The sequence below is a fragment of the Mercenaria mercenaria genome, chromosome 2 (genome assembly GCF_021730395.1).
Source record: "Mercenaria mercenaria strain notata chromosome 2, MADL_Memer_1, whole genome shotgun sequence".
Lineage (NCBI taxonomy): Eukaryota > Metazoa > Mollusca > Bivalvia > Venerida > Veneridae > Mercenaria > Mercenaria mercenaria.
In genome coordinates, this window is record NC_069362.1 from 36434395 (window position 1) to 36451835 (window position 17441).

The 17441-nt window shown below is 39.0% G+C and overlaps 1 protein-coding gene across 1 annotated transcript in view; it reads left to right on the plus strand.

The window, feature by feature from the left end:
* The first annotated feature begins 9636 nt into the window (after positions 1-9636).
* The window catches only part of LOC123563727 (uncharacterized), a 35871-nt gene continuing 28066 nt past the window's right edge, over positions 9637-17441 (plus strand). The window contains exon 1 of the mRNA XM_045356693.2: positions 9637-9773. The gene's annotated coding sequence lies outside the window, so the exon portion shown is untranslated. The remainder of the gene's footprint in view (positions 9774-17441) is intronic.

The following is a 17441-nucleotide window of genomic DNA, read 5'->3' on the forward strand; positions in this document are numbered from 1 at the left end:
ATACATTTTAAAATTGAAAATATTTTACCAATAAATAGCGATAGATCTAGATTTTAGAAATGGTAACAAAAACTCAAGTTTTGTTACAGCAAACAGTTAGATGCTAAAATGTATATGTGAAAATAAAAACTTATGTTAACATTTTTTCAGCTGGAGTAATACGAGAAAAGCAAAACTTATGGTCACAGGTTCGCACCGAGATGGGGCAAATAAAGCAGGATATTTATTCGATCTTAAGTGAACTTCTCTTAAAAATTTAAAAACTTACAAATTGTTATTTTCAACGAAAGTTAAAATTTCGGCGAAAAAAAAATAATAAAAAATTAAGCACAAAAATGCAGATTTCTTTAAGTACATGACTAACTTAACGTAAAGATAATATCCTAATACTATTAATAGGTCCTTCCAACTATTATACCACTGGAAAACACTTTGATTAACATTCACTTCTTGATTTCCAGTGGATCTAATTGTAACGTTTGTTTTGGATGTTCAAAGCAATCCGTCTGTTATATCTTTCCACTACAGTTACTATTTGTTGCGGGCCTACTGTCCATTACAGCTACTATTAGTTGCGGGCCTACTGTCCACTACAGTTACTATTTGTTGCGGGCCTACTTTCCACTACAGTTACTATTTGTTACGGGCCTACAGTCCACTACAGTTACTATTTGTTGCGGGCCTACTGTACAATACAGTTACTATTTGTTGCGGGCCTACTGTCCACTACAGTTACTATTTGTTGTGGGCCTACTGTCCACTACAGTTACTTTTTGATGCGGGTCTACCTTCCCCTACAGTTACTTTTTGTTGCTGGCCTACAATCCACTACAGTTACTATTTGTTGCGGGCCTACTGTCCACTACAGTTACTATTTGCTGCGGGCCTACTTTCCACTACAGTTCCTATTTGTTACGGGCCAACCTTCCACTGCAGTTACTATTTGTTGTGGGACTACTTTCCACCACAGTTACTATTTGTTACGGGCCTACTGTCCACTACAGTTACTATTTGTTGCTGACCTACTTTCCACTACAGTTACTATTTGTTGCGGGTCTACTTTCCACTACAGTTACTATTTGTTGCGGGCCTACTGTCCACTACAGTTACTATTTGTTGTGGGCCTCCTTTCCACCACAGTTACTATTTGTTACGGGCCTACTTTCCACTACAGTTACTATTTGTTGTGGGCCTACTGTCCACTACAGTTACTATTTGTTGCGGGCCTACTTTCCACTACAGTTACTATTTGTTGCGGGCCTACTGTCCACTACAGTTACTATTTGTTGCGGACCTACTTTCCACTACAGTTACTATTTGTTGCGGACCTACTGTCCACTACAATTACTGCTTGTTGCGGACCTACTTTCCACGACAGTTACTATTTGTTGCGGGCCTACTTTCCACTACAGTTACTATTTGTTGCAAGCCAACTTTCCACTACAGTTACTATTTGTTGCGGGCCTACTTTCCACTACAGTTATTATTTGTTGCGGGCCTACTGTCCACTACAGTTACTATTTGTTGCGGGCCTATATTCCACTACAGTTACTATTTGTTTCGGGCCTACTGTCCACTACAGTTACTATTTGTTGCGGGCCTACTGTCCACTAAAGTTACTTTTTTGCCGGCCTACCCTCCACTACAGTTACTTTTTGTTGCGGGTCTACCCTCCACTACAGTTACTGTTTGTTACGGGCTACTTTCCACTACAGTCACTGCTTACTTTCCACTACAGTTACTATTTGTTGCTGGCCTACTTTCCACTACAATTACTATTTGTTGCGGGTCTACTTTCCACTACAGTTACTATTTGTTGCGGACCAACTTTCCACTACAGTTACTATTTGTTGTGGACCTACTTTCCACTACAGCAACTATTTGTTGGGACCTACTTTCCACTACAGTTACTATTTGTTGCAGGCCAACTTTCCACTACAGTTACTACTTGTTGCTGGCCAACTTTCCACTACAGTTACTATTTGTTGCGGGCCTACTTTCCACTACAATTACTATTTGTTGCGGGTCTACTTTCCACTACAGTAACTATTTGTTGCGGACCAACATTCCACTACAGTTACTATTTGTTGCGGACCTACTTTCCACTACAGCAACTATTTGTTGGGACTTACTTTCCACTACAGTTACTATTTGTTGCAGGCCAACTTTCCACTACAGTTACTATTTGTTGCTGGCCAACTGTTCACTACAGTTACTATTTGTTGCAGACAAACTTTCCACTACAGCAACTATTTGATGGGACCTACTTTCCACTACAGTTACTATTTGTTGCAGACCAACTTTCCACTACAGTTACTATTTGTTGCAGGCCAACTTTCCACTACAGTTACTATTTGTTGCTGGCCTACTTTCCACTACAATTACTATTTGTTGCTGGCCTACTGTCCACTACAGTTACTATTTGTTGCTGGCCAACTTTCCACTACAGTTACTATTTGTTGCTGGCCTACTGTCCACTACAGTTACTATTTGTTGCGGGCCTACCTTCCACTACAGTTACTATTTGTTACGGGCCTACCTTCCACTACAGTTACTATTTGTTGCGGGCCTACTTTCCACTACAGTTACTACTTGTTGCGGGCCTACTGTCCACTACAGTTATTATTTGTTGCGGGCCAACTGTCCACTACAGTTACTTTTTGTTACGGGCCTACATTCCACTACAGTTACTATTTGTTGCTGACCTACTTTCCACTTCAGTTACTATTTGTTGCGGTCTACTTCCACACAGTTACTATTTGTTGCGGGCCTACTGCCACTACAGTTACTATTTGCTGCGGCCTACTTTCCACTACAGTTCCTATTTGTTACGGGCCAACCTTCCACTGCAGTTACTATTTGTTGTGGGACTACTTTCCACCACAGTTACTATTTGTTACGGGCCTACTGTCCACTACAGTTACTATTTGTTGCTGACCTACTTTCCACTACAGTTACTATTTGTTGCGGGTCTACTTTCCACTACAGTTACTATTTGTTGCGGCCTACTGTCCATACGTTTACATTTGTGTGGCCTCTTCCACCACAGTTACTATTTGTTACGGACCTACTTTCCACTACAGTTACTATTTGTTGTGGCCTACTGTCCACTACAGCTTTACTATTATGTTGCGGCCTACTTTCCATACAGTTATCTAGTTTTGCGGCCTACTGTCCACACATTTACTATTTGTTTGCGACCTACTTTCCATACAGTTATATTTGTTGCGGACCTACTTCCACTACAATTACTGTTGTTGCGACCTACTTCACAAAGTATTTTTTGCGGACAACATTCCACTATACATTTATATTTTTGCGGACCTACTTTCCACTACAGCAACTATTGTTGGACTTACTTTCCACTACAGTTACATATTGTTGCAGGCCAACTTTCCACTACAGTACTATTATTGCTGGCAAACTGTTCACTACAGTTACTATTTGTTGCAGACAAAATTTCACTACAGCAACTATTGATGGACCTACATACCACTACAGTTACTATTGTTTGCAGACCAACTTTTCCACTACAGTTACTATTTGTGCAGCCAACTTCCAATACAGTTACTAATTTTGCTGGGCTACTTTCACTACAATTATATTGTTGCTGGCCTACTGTCCACTACAGTTACTATTTGTTGCTGGCAATTTCCACTACAGTTACTATTTGTTGCTGGCTACTGTCCACTACAGTTACTATTGTTGCGGACCTACTTTCCGACGACTGTTTCTAATTTTGTTGCGGACCTAACTGTCCACTCAATTACTGTTTGTTGGCGGACCTACTTTCCACACAGTTACTATTTGTTGCAGCCCTACTTTCCCTCAGTACTATTGTTGCGGATCCTACTTTCCCACTACAGTAACTATTGTTGCGGACACTCCACTTAGTTACTATTTGTTGCGTGCCAACTTTCCAACATACTATTTTTTTGCTGGCCTACTGTCCACGACAGTTTACATTTGTTGCGGGCCTACTTCCACTACAGTTCTATTTGATGCGGCCTACTTCCATACAGTTACTATTTGATTCGGGTCTACTGTCCACTATAGTTACTATTTGTTGTGGGTCTACTTTCCACTACAGTTACTATTTGTTGTGAGCCTACTTCCCACTACAGTTAGTATTTGATGCGGGCCTACTTTCCACTACAGTTACTATTTGATGCGGGTCTACTGTCAACTACAGTTACTATTTGTTGTGGGTCTACTTTCCACGACAGTTACTATTTGTTGCGGGCCTGCTTTCCACGACAGTTACCATTTGTTGCGGGCCTACTGTCCACTACAGTTACTATTTGTTGCTGACCTACTTTCCACTTCAGTTACTATTTGTTGCGGGTCTACTTTCCACTACAGTTACTATTTGTTGCGGGCCTACTGTCCACTACAGTTACTATTTGTTGCGGGCCTACTTTCCACCACAGTTACTATTTGTTACGGGCCTACTTTCCACTACAGTTACTATTTGTTGTGGGCCTACTGTCCACTACAGTTACTATTTGTTGCGGGCCTATTTTCCACTACAGTTACTATTTTTTGCGGGCCTACTGTCCACTACAGTTACTATTTGTTGCGGGCCTACTTTCCACTACAGTAAGTATTTGATGCGGGCCTACTTTCCACTACAGTTACTTTTTGATGCGGTTCTACTGTCGACTACAGTTACTATTTGTTGTGGGTCTACTTTCCACGACAGTTACTATTTGTTTCGGGCCTACTTTCCACGACAGTTACTATTTGTTGCGGGACTACTGTCCACTACAGTTACTATTTGTTGCTGACCTACTTTCCACTACAGTTACAATTTGTTGCGGGTCTACTTTCCACTACAGTTACTATTTGTTGCGGGCCTACTGTCCACTACAGTTACTATTTGTTGCGGGCCTACTTTCCACCACAGTTACTATTTGTTACGGGCCTACTTTCCACTACAGTTACTATTTATTGTGGGCCTACTGTCCACTACAGTTACTATTTGTTGCGGGCCTATCTTCCACTACAGTTACTATTTGTTTCGGGCCTACTGTCCACTACAGTTACTATTTGTTGTGGGCCTACTGTCCACTAAAGTTACTTTTTTGCGGGCCTACCCTCCACTACAGTTACTATTTGTTGCGGGTCTACTCTCCACTACAGTTACTGTTTGTTACGGGCTACTTTCCACTACAGTCACTGCTTACTTTCCACTGCAGTTATTATTTGTTGCTGGCCTACTTTCCACTACAATTACTATTTGTTGCGGGTCTACTTTCCACTACAGTCACTATTTGTTGCCGGCCAACTTTCCACTACAGTTACTATTTGTTGCTGGCCAACTTTCCACTTCAGTTACTATTTGTTGCGGGCCTACTTTCCACTACAATGACTATTTGTTGCGGGTCTACTTTCCACTACAGTTACTTTTTGTTGCGGACCAACTTTCCACTACAGTTACTATTTGTTGCGGACCTACTTTCCACTACAGCAACTATTTATTTGGACCTACTTTCCACTACAGTTACTATTTGTTGCAGGCCAACTTTCAACTACAATTACTATTTGTTGCTGGCTTACTGTCCACTACAGTTACTATTTGTTGCTGGCCTACTTTCCACTACAGTTACTATTTGTTGCGGGCCTACTTTCCACTACAGTTACTATTTGTTGCGGACCTACTTTCCACTACAGCAACTATTTGTTGGGACCTACTTTCCACTACAGTTACTATTTGTTGCTGGCCAACTTTCCACTACAGTTACTATTTCTTGCTGGCCAACTTTCCACTACAGTTACTATTTGTTACTGGTCTACTTTCCACTACAATTACTATTTGTTGCGGGTCTATGTCTACTACAGTTACTATATGTTGCAGACCAACTTTCCACTACAGCAACTATTTGTTGGGACCTACTTTCCACTACAGTAAATATTTGTTGCAGGCCAACTTTCCACTACAGTTACTATTTGTTGCAAGCCAACTTTCCACTACAGTTACTATTTGTTGCTGGCCTACTGTCCACTACAATTACTATTTGTTGCTGGCCTACTGTCCACTACAGTTACTATTTGTTGCGGGCCAACTTTCCACTACAGTTACTATTTGTTGCTGGCCTACTGTCCACTACAGTTACTATTTGTTGCGGACCTACTTTCCACTACAGTTACTATTTGTTGCGGACCTACTGTCCACTACAATTACTGTTTGTTGCGGACCTACTTTCCACGACAGTTACTATTTGTTGCGGGCCTACTTTCCACTACAGTTACTATTTCTTGCGGACCTACTTTCCACTACAGTTACTATTTGTTGCGGACCTACTTTCCACTATAGTTACTATTTGTTGCGGGCCAACTTTCCACTACAGTTACTATTTGTTGCTGGCGTACTGTCCACGACAGTTATTATTTGTTGCGAGCCTACTTCCCACTACAGTTACTATTTGATGCGGGCCTACTTTCCACTACAGTTACTATTTGATGCGGGTCTACTGTCGACTACAGTTACTATTTGTTGTGGGTCTACTTTCCACTACAGTTACTATTTGTTGTGAGCCTACTTCCCATTACAGTTAGTACTTGATGCGGGCCTACTTTCCACTGCAGTTACTATTTGATACGGGTCTACTGTCGACTGCAGTTACTATTTGTTGTGGGTCTACTTTCCACGACAGTTACTATTTGTTGCGGAGCTACTTTCCACGACAGTTACTATTTGTTGCGGGCCTACTCTCCACTACGGTTACTATTTGATGCGGGTCTACTGTCCACTACAGTTACTATTTCTTGCGGGCCTACTTTCCACAACAGTTACTATTTGATGCAGGTCTACTGTCCACTACAGTTACTATTTGTTGCTGGCCTTCTTTCCACTACAGTTACTATTTGTTGCGGACCTACTTTCCACTACAGTAACTATTTGTTGCTGGCCTACTGTCCACTACAGTTATTTTTTGTTGCGGACCTACTTTCCACGACAGTTACTATTCGTTGCTGGCCTACTTTCCACGACAGTTACTATTTGTTGCTGGCCTACTGTCCACTACAGTTACTATTTGTTGCGGACCTACTTTCCACTACAGTTACTATTTGTTGCGGGCCTACTTTCCACTACAATTACTATTTGTTGCTGGTCTTCTTTCCACTGCAGTTACTTTTTGTTGCGGACCAACTTTCCAGTACAGTTACTATTTGTTGCGGACCTACTTTCCACTACAGCAACTATTTATTGGGACCTACTTTCCACTACAGTTACTATTTGTTGCAGGCAAACTTTCCACTACAGTTACTATTTGTTGCTGGCTTACTGTCCACTACAGTTACTATTTGTTGCTGGCCTACTTTCCACTACAGTTACTATTTTTTTGCGGGCCTACTTTCCACTACAGTTACTATTTGTTGCGGACCTACTTTCCACTACAGCAACTATTTGTTGGGACCTACTTTCCACTACAGTTACCATTTGTTGATGGCCAACTTTCCACTGCAGTTACTATTTGTTGCTGACCAACTTTCCACTACAGTTACTATTTGTTACTGGTCTACTTTCCACTACAGTTACTATTTGTTGCGGGTCTATGTCCACTACAGTTATTATTTGTTGCAGGCCAACTTTCCACTACAGCAACTATTTGTTGGGACCTACTTTCCACTACAGTTACTATTTGTTGCAGGCCAACTTTCCACTACAGTTACTATTTGTTGCTGGCCAACTTTCCACTACAGTTACTATTTGTTGCTGGCCTACTTTCCACTACAATTACTATTTGTTGCTGGCCTACTGTCCACTACAGTTACTATTTGTTGCGGGCCAACTTTCCACTACAGTTACTATTTGTTGCTGGCCTACTGTCCACTACAGTTACTATTTGTTGCGGACCTACTTTCCACGACAGTTACTATTTGTTGCAGACCTACTGTCCACTACAATTACTGCTTGTTGCGGACCTACTTTCCACGACAGTTACTATTTGTTGCGGGCCTACTTTCCACTACAGTTACTATTTCTTGCGGACCTACTTTCCACTACAGTTACTATTTGTTGCGGACCTACTTTCCACTATAGTTACTATTTGTTGCGGGCCAACTTTCCACTACAGTTACTATTTGTTGCTGGCGTACTGTCCACGACAGTTATTATTTGTTGCGGGCCTACTTCCCACTACAGTTACTATTTGATATGGGCCTACTTTCCACTACAGTTACTATTTGATGCGGGTCTACTGTCGACTACAGTTACTATTTGTTGTGGGTCTACTTTCCACTACAGTTACTATTTGTTGTGAGCCTACTTCCCACTACAGTTAGTATTTGATGCGGGCCTACTTTCCACTACAGTTACTATTTGATACGGGTCTACTGTCGACTACAGTTACTATTTGTTGTGGGTCTACTTTCCACGACAGTTACTACTTGTTACGGGGCTACTTTCCACGACAGTTACTATTTGTTGCGGGCCTACTTTCCACTACGGTTACTATTTGATGCGGGTCTACTGTCCACTACAGTTACTATTTGTTGCGGGCCTACTTTCCACTACAGTTACTATTTGATGCAGGTCTACTGTCCACTACAGTTACTATTTTTTGCTGGCCTACTTTCCACTACAGTAACTATTTGTTGCGGACCTACTTTCCACTACAGTTACTATTTGTTGCTGGCCTACTGTCCACTACAGTTATTATTTGTTGCGGACCTACTTTCCACGACAGTTACTATTCGTTGCTGGCCTACTTTCCACGACAGTTACTATTTGTTGTTGGCCTACTGTCCACTACAGTTACTATTTGTTGCGGACCTACTTTCCACTACAGTTACTATTTGTTGCGGACCTACTTTCCACGACAGTTACTATTTGTTGCTGGCCTACTTTCCACGACAGTTACTATTTGTTGCTGGCCTTCTTTCCACTACAGTTACTATTTGTTGCTGGCCTACTGTCCACTACAGTTACTATTTGTTGCGGACCTACTTTCCACTACAGTTACTATTTGTTGCTGGCCTACTGTCCACTACAGTTACTTTTTGTTGCGTCTACTGTCCACTACAGTTACTATTTGTTGCGGGCCTACTTTCCACTACAGTTACTATTTGTTGCGGGTCTACTTTCCACTATAGTTACTATTTGTTGCGGACCTACTTTCCACGACAGTTACTATTTGTTGCTGGCCTACTTTCGGTGCGTGGCTGGGCTCTTTGCTTCCTGGAAATCTACTGTAACGGTTTAATTTTGATATAATCTATGATAGTTTTGGAACTATTCTGGTTCATATATATCATTTAGCATATAGAACTGTTAACAAGGTCTTTTTTATTATTTGACCACGTGACCTTATTTTAGATACAGATGAATCTGTCTTTGACTTAACATGTTATCAAAATTTAACCGAGAGTTCATTCATGAATACTAATATTTGTACCAGGTTTCATTTGAATGAGGACTACACTAGAGATCACATCACCAACGAAGATGTATCAGCATCATCTAAAAGTTTGGTTTTCATTTCTTCCTTATCGTCATAACATTTAAAGTAGGTTTTTCTGTTTTATCAATTCTCAATGATGGGTTAGAGTGTCTACCTCTTACAACACAATGGTGGAAGAAAAAGTATTTCCATGAACAATAAATTAAAATTAGATATGGAAATAAAATAAAAGTATATAAGAGCAAATAAAAATTTAATGTTTCCACTGAAACCAAAAAACGACTACAAGTAACTGTGTCTTTTGGAAAAGTAACACTGTTTGGTCAACACATGCATTTTGATCCCAAGTTCAAGTAAACACGGCAGGTAAGTAACCCTTATTGCTGTTCTTTTATCAACTGCTACTCTTATGTTTTGTCTGTTTTTACACCACATTTTATGTTGATGCAGAAATACGAAACGATTACTCACTAGAATATTATTATGTCTCCACTAAACGCTGTAGAGACTCGGTGTTTTTAATTTTTGTTCTTTGAAGTCCATTCAATGGATATGTTTTATGGAATCATTATCATCATCATCATCATCATCGTCATCAGCCTCCGCATCCGCCATCACAAATAAATCAGTGTCCTATCCGTCATGTGAAGAAAGCAACGTCATAAGCATGGCAGGAAAACAATTTGATTTTCTATGGTCGTTTCCGGACCCAGCGGTAGTGGAAAATAAAATGAGCCAGAAACCAAACAAATGCATTTTTAAAAAAAATCTCGTTAGCATTCTACCTCGGCGTACAGTTGTGTTTTGAAAAATGACAAAATCTGTATGACTAACTTTAGCGTACAATTCTCGTAATTGAATCCTTCTACTCCTTAAACGATATACGTTAGTAATAGGAACGGCAGCTTGATGACCGAAGCTATTTTAAGTCTCTTTGCCATGGGCAATATTTACTTTAAAAACAATTATCGAGAAATAATTGAAGTAAAACAATTAAGTACATTCAGTTTTATGAGAAATGTGTGTCCCTCATTGGAATTGCAGAATTATACCGTACCAGTTCTATAGATTATAGACACATCTGACAGTTTCCTATATGTATATAGGCAAAAGTTTTCCTACAGACATCTAATTTCTTTAAACTTTGTGTACTGACAGAATCAAGTTTAAAACGGAAATATGTATATTAAATATTATAAGTACCGGTGCTTGTTTTTGAATTGTCTGCCCTTCAGTATTTTCCAACTTTCAAGGGCAGACAATTCATGACCACGGCTGGGTACTTATAATTTGCTTTATTTCGTATTTCTGTTTTCGATTTGATTCCCTGTCAAAGAAGTGACGAAGGAGCTACGACTTACCTGAACATTTTAGCAGAAGTGACGAAGGAGCCATGACATTCCTGAACACATTGGAAAGAAGTGACGAAGGAGCTACGACTTACCTGAACACTAGCGGAAGTAACGAAGGAGCTACGGCTTACCAGAACACTTTAGCAGAAGTAACGAAGGAGCTACGACTTACCTGAACATTTTAGCAGAAGTGACGAAGGAGCCATGACATACCTGAACACTTTAGCCGAAGTAACGAAGGAGCTACGACTTACCTGAATATTTTAGCAGACGTTACGAAGGAGCCATGACATACCTGAACACATTGGAAAGAAGTGACGAAGGAGCTACAACATACCTGAACATTTTAGCAGAAGTGACAAAGGAGCCATGACATACCTGAACACATTGGAAAGAAGTGACGAAGGAGCTACGACTTACCTGAATATTTTAGCAGAAGTGACGAAGGAGCAATGACATACCTGAACACATTGGAAAGAAGTGAAGAAGGAGCTACGACTTACCTGAACACTAGCAGATGTAACGAAGGAGCTACGTCTTACCTGAACACTTTAGCAGAAGTAACGAAGGAGCTACGACTTACCTGAACACTTTAGCAGAAGTAACGAAGGAGCTACGACTTACCTGAACACTTTAGCAGAAGTGACGAAGAAGCCATGACATAAGTGAACACTTCGGAAAGAAGTGACGAAGGAGCTACAACTTACCTGAACACTTTAGCAGAAGTGACGAAGGAGCTACGACTTACCTGAACACGCTGGAAAGAAGTGACAAAGGACCCATGACTTACCTGAACACTTCAGAAATAAGTGATAAAGGAACACTGACTACCTCATCATTTCGGAAAGAAGTGCTGAAGGAGCCATGACTTTATTGTTTTAACTGTATATTAATTGTAGAGTAATACCTTGATAAAGGTAACCATTATAGTTATATCCTGGTCATTCAATAAATAAATAATACAAACAAACAACAAAAATAGCACACTTCTGACAGTAATCAAAAGCAGAGCACATGAGGTATTTTATCGTATTTCTTTCGCACACCGCTGTCCGCTAAATTATTAACACATGCTTTTGATTTCCGTATTTCGTTAAATCAGTAAAAGAATAGAAAGTGCATGTACATATATGCGATTATTTAGACGTTACACAAACAATTATAATCGAGCTCATATCAAAGCTTAGTGTTCTTTTTACTATTCTGGTCCTTCAAGAACTCTACAATATGTAGTGAAATAGATCTATAGTGATAAAGTCGAAATGAAAGAAACCAATTATAGTGCTGAGAAATACTCCTGTAATAATTTTTAACGTACCACTTGTATATAGAATAGTATGTGCATGTACGAATGATTCAGACCTTATACCAACAAATATTAATCAGAGCTCATAATCAAGACAGTATTGTATTCATTCTTAAGAATAATGGAATCAATTTTACCTATTCAATCAGTGATGTGGGGTTGAATGGGGCGGTGGGGGTATACTGGTCCTTTGTGATCATTCAATTTTTAAGAATAATGGAATTCCGCTTATCTGGACTGACAAACACATTGAGCTATAATATGCTCCTTCCATTGAACTGAACTGAGTATTCTGTGTACAGATGCCATTCAAGTTATCTATGCACCACTGACTGAAATCTCATAAACTGCTTTGGGAATTTTTGCATGTTCTGTTTCAATTTCTGTTTATCTAGTATCATCTGATTCGATATTGTTCTAGGTATTGTTAAAATAATTTGAAATTCTTAGCATTTTTTTTTCTAATGTGATTTCCTTTTATGTTATGAATTAAATCCCTTTGTTTATTGTCTACGCATTTATACTTGACCACATATCATAGAATTTCATTAAGCTACAATTTTCTGCAAATTTTACGAAAAGCTTCCCTGTAAAAGGAGTTATATTGTCTAATAGCGTACAATGCGAAATTACGTCTGTTGCAACAATTACTAAAATAATTTTGAATAATTATTTTCTGTTCCTTCTACCTGATTCATTTTATATCAGCGAAAAACCTTGGAAGTTAACTTTAATCATTCTTGATGACTGCATTCCAGACCAGCAATCCGGCAAAAATATGGTTGTTCGACTTTTTAATGCCATTCGAACCCGCAACTTAATGTAGTGAGTAGGGCCTTGAAAGCACACATAACAATGCCTTCCTCTTAGAATTTTGTTAAGTTTAATTCTTTAGAATATATGATCTTAACAAGAGGGACCTAAAGATCCGGTACCGCTCACCTAACCGAGTTCTTACCCTTATAACTTTGTATCTTTTTGCAGCTCACCTGAGCACAAAGTGCTCGGGGTGAGCTATTGGGATCACTCTTCGTCCGGCGTCCGACCCTCCGTCCCTTTGTCCACACTTTCCTTTAAACAACATCTTCTCCTAAAACACCAGTCCAATTTTGATGAAACTTCGCAGGAATATTTCTTGGATATTTCTTGGATGTTCCTCTTTAAAAATTGCTCAAAACGTTTACAATGTAATTCAATACAGAACTAAATGGCATCCGAAAGGAAAAACTTTCAAAAATCTTCTTGTCCAAAACCACAGGTCCTAGAGCTTTGATATTTGGTATGTAACATCATCTAGTGGTCCTCTACATAGATTGTTCAAATTATTCTTCTAGGATCAATATGGCCCCGCCCTGGGCGCCACATAGTTTATATAGACTTATATAGGGAAATCTTCGAAAATCTTCTTGTACAAAACACATGGACTAAGGTTTTGATATTTTTATGTAGCATCGTGTAGTAGTCTTATACCAGGATTAATCAAATTATCTTCCATGGGATTAAAACTTGCCCGCCCACGGAGAACATGGATTAGATATACTTGTTTAGGGATTTTTTTTGTTTAAAAAGAAGTATTGTCTTATACCATAAGGACCAGGGATTAGATATTTAGTATGTGGAATGCTCTAGTGGTTCTCTACCAAGTGTTCAAATCATGACCCTGCGGTCGACTGATGCTAAGCCCGCGGGTCCCTTGTTGTACATTGACTTGTATAGGAAAAATCTTTAAAAATCTTCTTATCCATAACTGTAAGAACCGGACCTTAGATATTTCGTATTTAGTATTGTCTAGTGCTTAACTATCAAGTTTGTTCAAATAAGACCCGGGGTCAAAACTGACTGCGTCCCGGGCTCAACAAATTTTTTTATTGGCTTGTATAGTGAAAACCCTTTAAAAATTCTTTTCTGAAACAGTAAGGCCCAGAGCTTAGGTATTTGGTATGTGGTATGCTCTAGTGATCAAATCATGACCCTAGGGTCAATATAGGCCACGCTCGGGTATCCTTCGTTTTACATCGACTTGTTTTTGAAGCAATAGCAAAGAAAGTTGGACCACAAGTATAATGTTCATACAGATTTCAATACTCATCTTGAACAGTCTTAATCGTGACCTATTTTTTCGTTTTTGAAGTTACAGCATAGAAATTTGGACATGTATAATTTTGATACAAATTTCAATACTCATCTTGGTTAGTCCTAAGCATGACCTACTGACCTATTTTCTTGTTTCTGAAGTTACAGAATAGAAATTTGGACATGTATAATTTTTGATACAGATTTCCAAACTCATTTTGAATAGTCTTAATCTTGATATACCGACCTACTTTCGTGTTTCAGAAGGTACAGCAAAGAAATTTGGACCAGTGTGCTTTTGATACAGATTTCAATATCCTTAACTCTGACCTACTTTCTTATTTTTGAAGCTACAGCAAAGAGGTTTGGACCACCTATATAATTTTTTATCTGATTTTAGTAGTTGTTTTGAAATATCTTTACCATGACCTATTACCTTAAATATTTTAAGCTTTAGCAAATAAATTTATTCAAGCAAGCAACTAAACTCAGATGAGCGATAAAGGGCCATCACGGCCGTCTTGTTTTCATGTAAATCAGGTTGATAATTAACCAGGATTTTCAATGATTTGACATAGTAACATGGTTTTATACCTCAGGTATCCCACTTTTGAACTTGACCTACAATCCATAAGACAAAAATTCCGACAAAGATTTATGATGATCAGTTTGAAAAAGTAACCTCTACAGAGTAAACAATTTTTCTATGATTTAACCTAATGACCTAGTTTTTTCTATGTGAACCAGTTATAAATTTACCCTAGATTTTAAACAGACAAACACTCCAACAAGTCTCAAAAAGAGCAGATAGGAAATGTGGCCTTTTGGGTGATAACATTGTCTATAAACTGACCTTGTGACCTAGTTTTTTACCTAGATAATGCAGTTTTTAACTTGACTTAGATACCATAGAGACAAACATACTGACAAACTTATATGAAGATCAAGTAGAAAACTGAGTGTTAACAAGATTGAATCATAGATTTGTCATACTCGCTGGATAGCTTCCTCACATGAATAATTCAACGCCCCGAATGAGGCTTGAACCCACATCAGTCAAGAATATGATGTAGACAATGTGGCCTCTAGAATGTTAACAATGTTTTCCTATTAACTGATCTAGCGACATAGTTTTTTTTCATCCCAGACAAAACATTCATGAATTCATTTGAGATTTTTTAGCGTCTGGTACTGACCAAGTTTCATTAAGATGGGCTAAAACTGTAACCTCTAAAATACTAACAATCAAATTGTTGACAATACACAATAGACACAGGATGATCACAATAGCTCACCTTGAGCACTTTGTGACGAGCTAAAAATGTAAAACAAGAGGGCCATGAAGGCCCTGTATCGCTCACCTGACCTATTGACCTAAAGATCAACAAGATTAACATTCTGACCAAGTTTCATTAAGATATGGTCATAAATGTGGCCTCTAAAGTGTTAACTAGCTATTCCTTTGATTTGACCCCGTGACCTAGTTTTTGACCCGACATGACCCAGATTCGAACTTGACCTAAAGATCATCAAGATTAACATTCTGACTAAGTTTCATGAAGATACAGTCATAAATGTGGCATCTAGAGTGTTAACAAGCTTTTCCTTTGATACGACCTAGTGACCTAGTTTTTGACCCCATCTAACCCAGATTTAAATTTGACCTAAAGATCATTAAGATTAACATTCTGACCAAGTTTCATTGCGATATGGTCATAAATGTGGCCTCTACAGTGTTAACTAGCTTTTCCTTTGATTTGACCTGGTGACCTAGTTTTTGACCCGACATGACCCAGATTCAATTTATCCTAAAGATCATCAGTTTAACTTCTAACTAGTTTCGTAAAGTACAGTCATAAATTGGCCTCTAAGTGTTAACAAGCTTTTTCCTTTGATTTGACCTGGTGACCTAGTTTTTTACCCACCTAACCCTTGATTTGAACTTGAGCTATTAGATCATCAGATTAACATTTTGACCAAGTTTCATTAAATAAGGTCATAAATGTGGCCTCTACAGTGTTAAACTACGTTTTCCTTTGATTTGACCTGTGACCTAGTTTTTATCCTACATGACCCAATTCAAATGGACCTTAGATCATCATATTACAACATTCTGACCAAGTTTCATGAATACAGTATTAATACGGCCTCTACAGCGTTAACAAGCTTTTCTTTCATTTGACCTGGTGACCTAGTTTTTGTCCCAGATAACCAATATCGAACATTCCAAGATTTTATAAGGTAACATCGACCCAAGTTCATTAAGATCGGGCCAAAAATGTGACCTCTAGAGTGTTAAAAAGCTTTTCTTGATTTGACCTGGTGACCTAGTTTTTGACCCAGATGACCCAATATCAACTCGTCCAAGATTATATGAGGGTAAACATTCTGACCAAGTTTCATTAAGATTGGGCAAAATGTGACCTCTAGGTGTTAACAAGCTTTCCTTTGATTTGATCGTGACCTAGTTTTGACCCCAGATGACCCAATTCGAATCGTCCAAGATTTATGAGGTAACATTCCTGACCAAGTTTCATAAAGATTGGGCCAAAATTGTGACTTCTAGAGTGTTAACAACTTTTTCCTTTGATTGAACTGTGACCTAGTTTTTGTCACCCAGATGACCCATATCGAACTCGTCAAGATTTTATTGAGGGTAACATTCTGACCAAGTTTCATTAAGATGGGCCATAATGTGATCTCTAGAGTGTTAACAGTCAAATTGTTGACGACGGACGGACGGATGACGGACACAGGGCGATCACTAAAGCTCACCTTTGAGCACTTCGTGCTCAGGTGAGCTAAAAAAAATCTAAACAAGAGGGTCAAGATGGCCCTTGGTTGCTCACCAGAGTTACACAACATAATAAACGTGTTTGACCTAGTGACCAAGTTTTTAAAACCACGACCCAGTTTCAAACTCGTCTGAGTTTTCAAGGAGATAAACATTCTGACCATGTTTCATAAAGGTTGGAGCAAAAATGTGGCCTCTCGTGTTTTTTCTTCTTCGATTTGGCCTAGTAACCTAGTTTTTTACCCAACCGAAGCTAACATGTCTGAAATTTCATGGAAACAAATATTCTGACCAATTTTCATTATGATTGGTCCAAAAAATATGGCCTGAATGTAAACAAGCATTTTCTTTCATTTGACCTAGTGACCTAGTTTTTGACCCCACATGACCCACATTTAAACTCTTTCATGATTTCATGTAAACAAACATTCTGACAAAGTTTCGTGAAGACTGGAGCAAAAAAGAGGCCTCTATAGTAAAAACAAGCTTTTCATTGACCTAGTTATTGA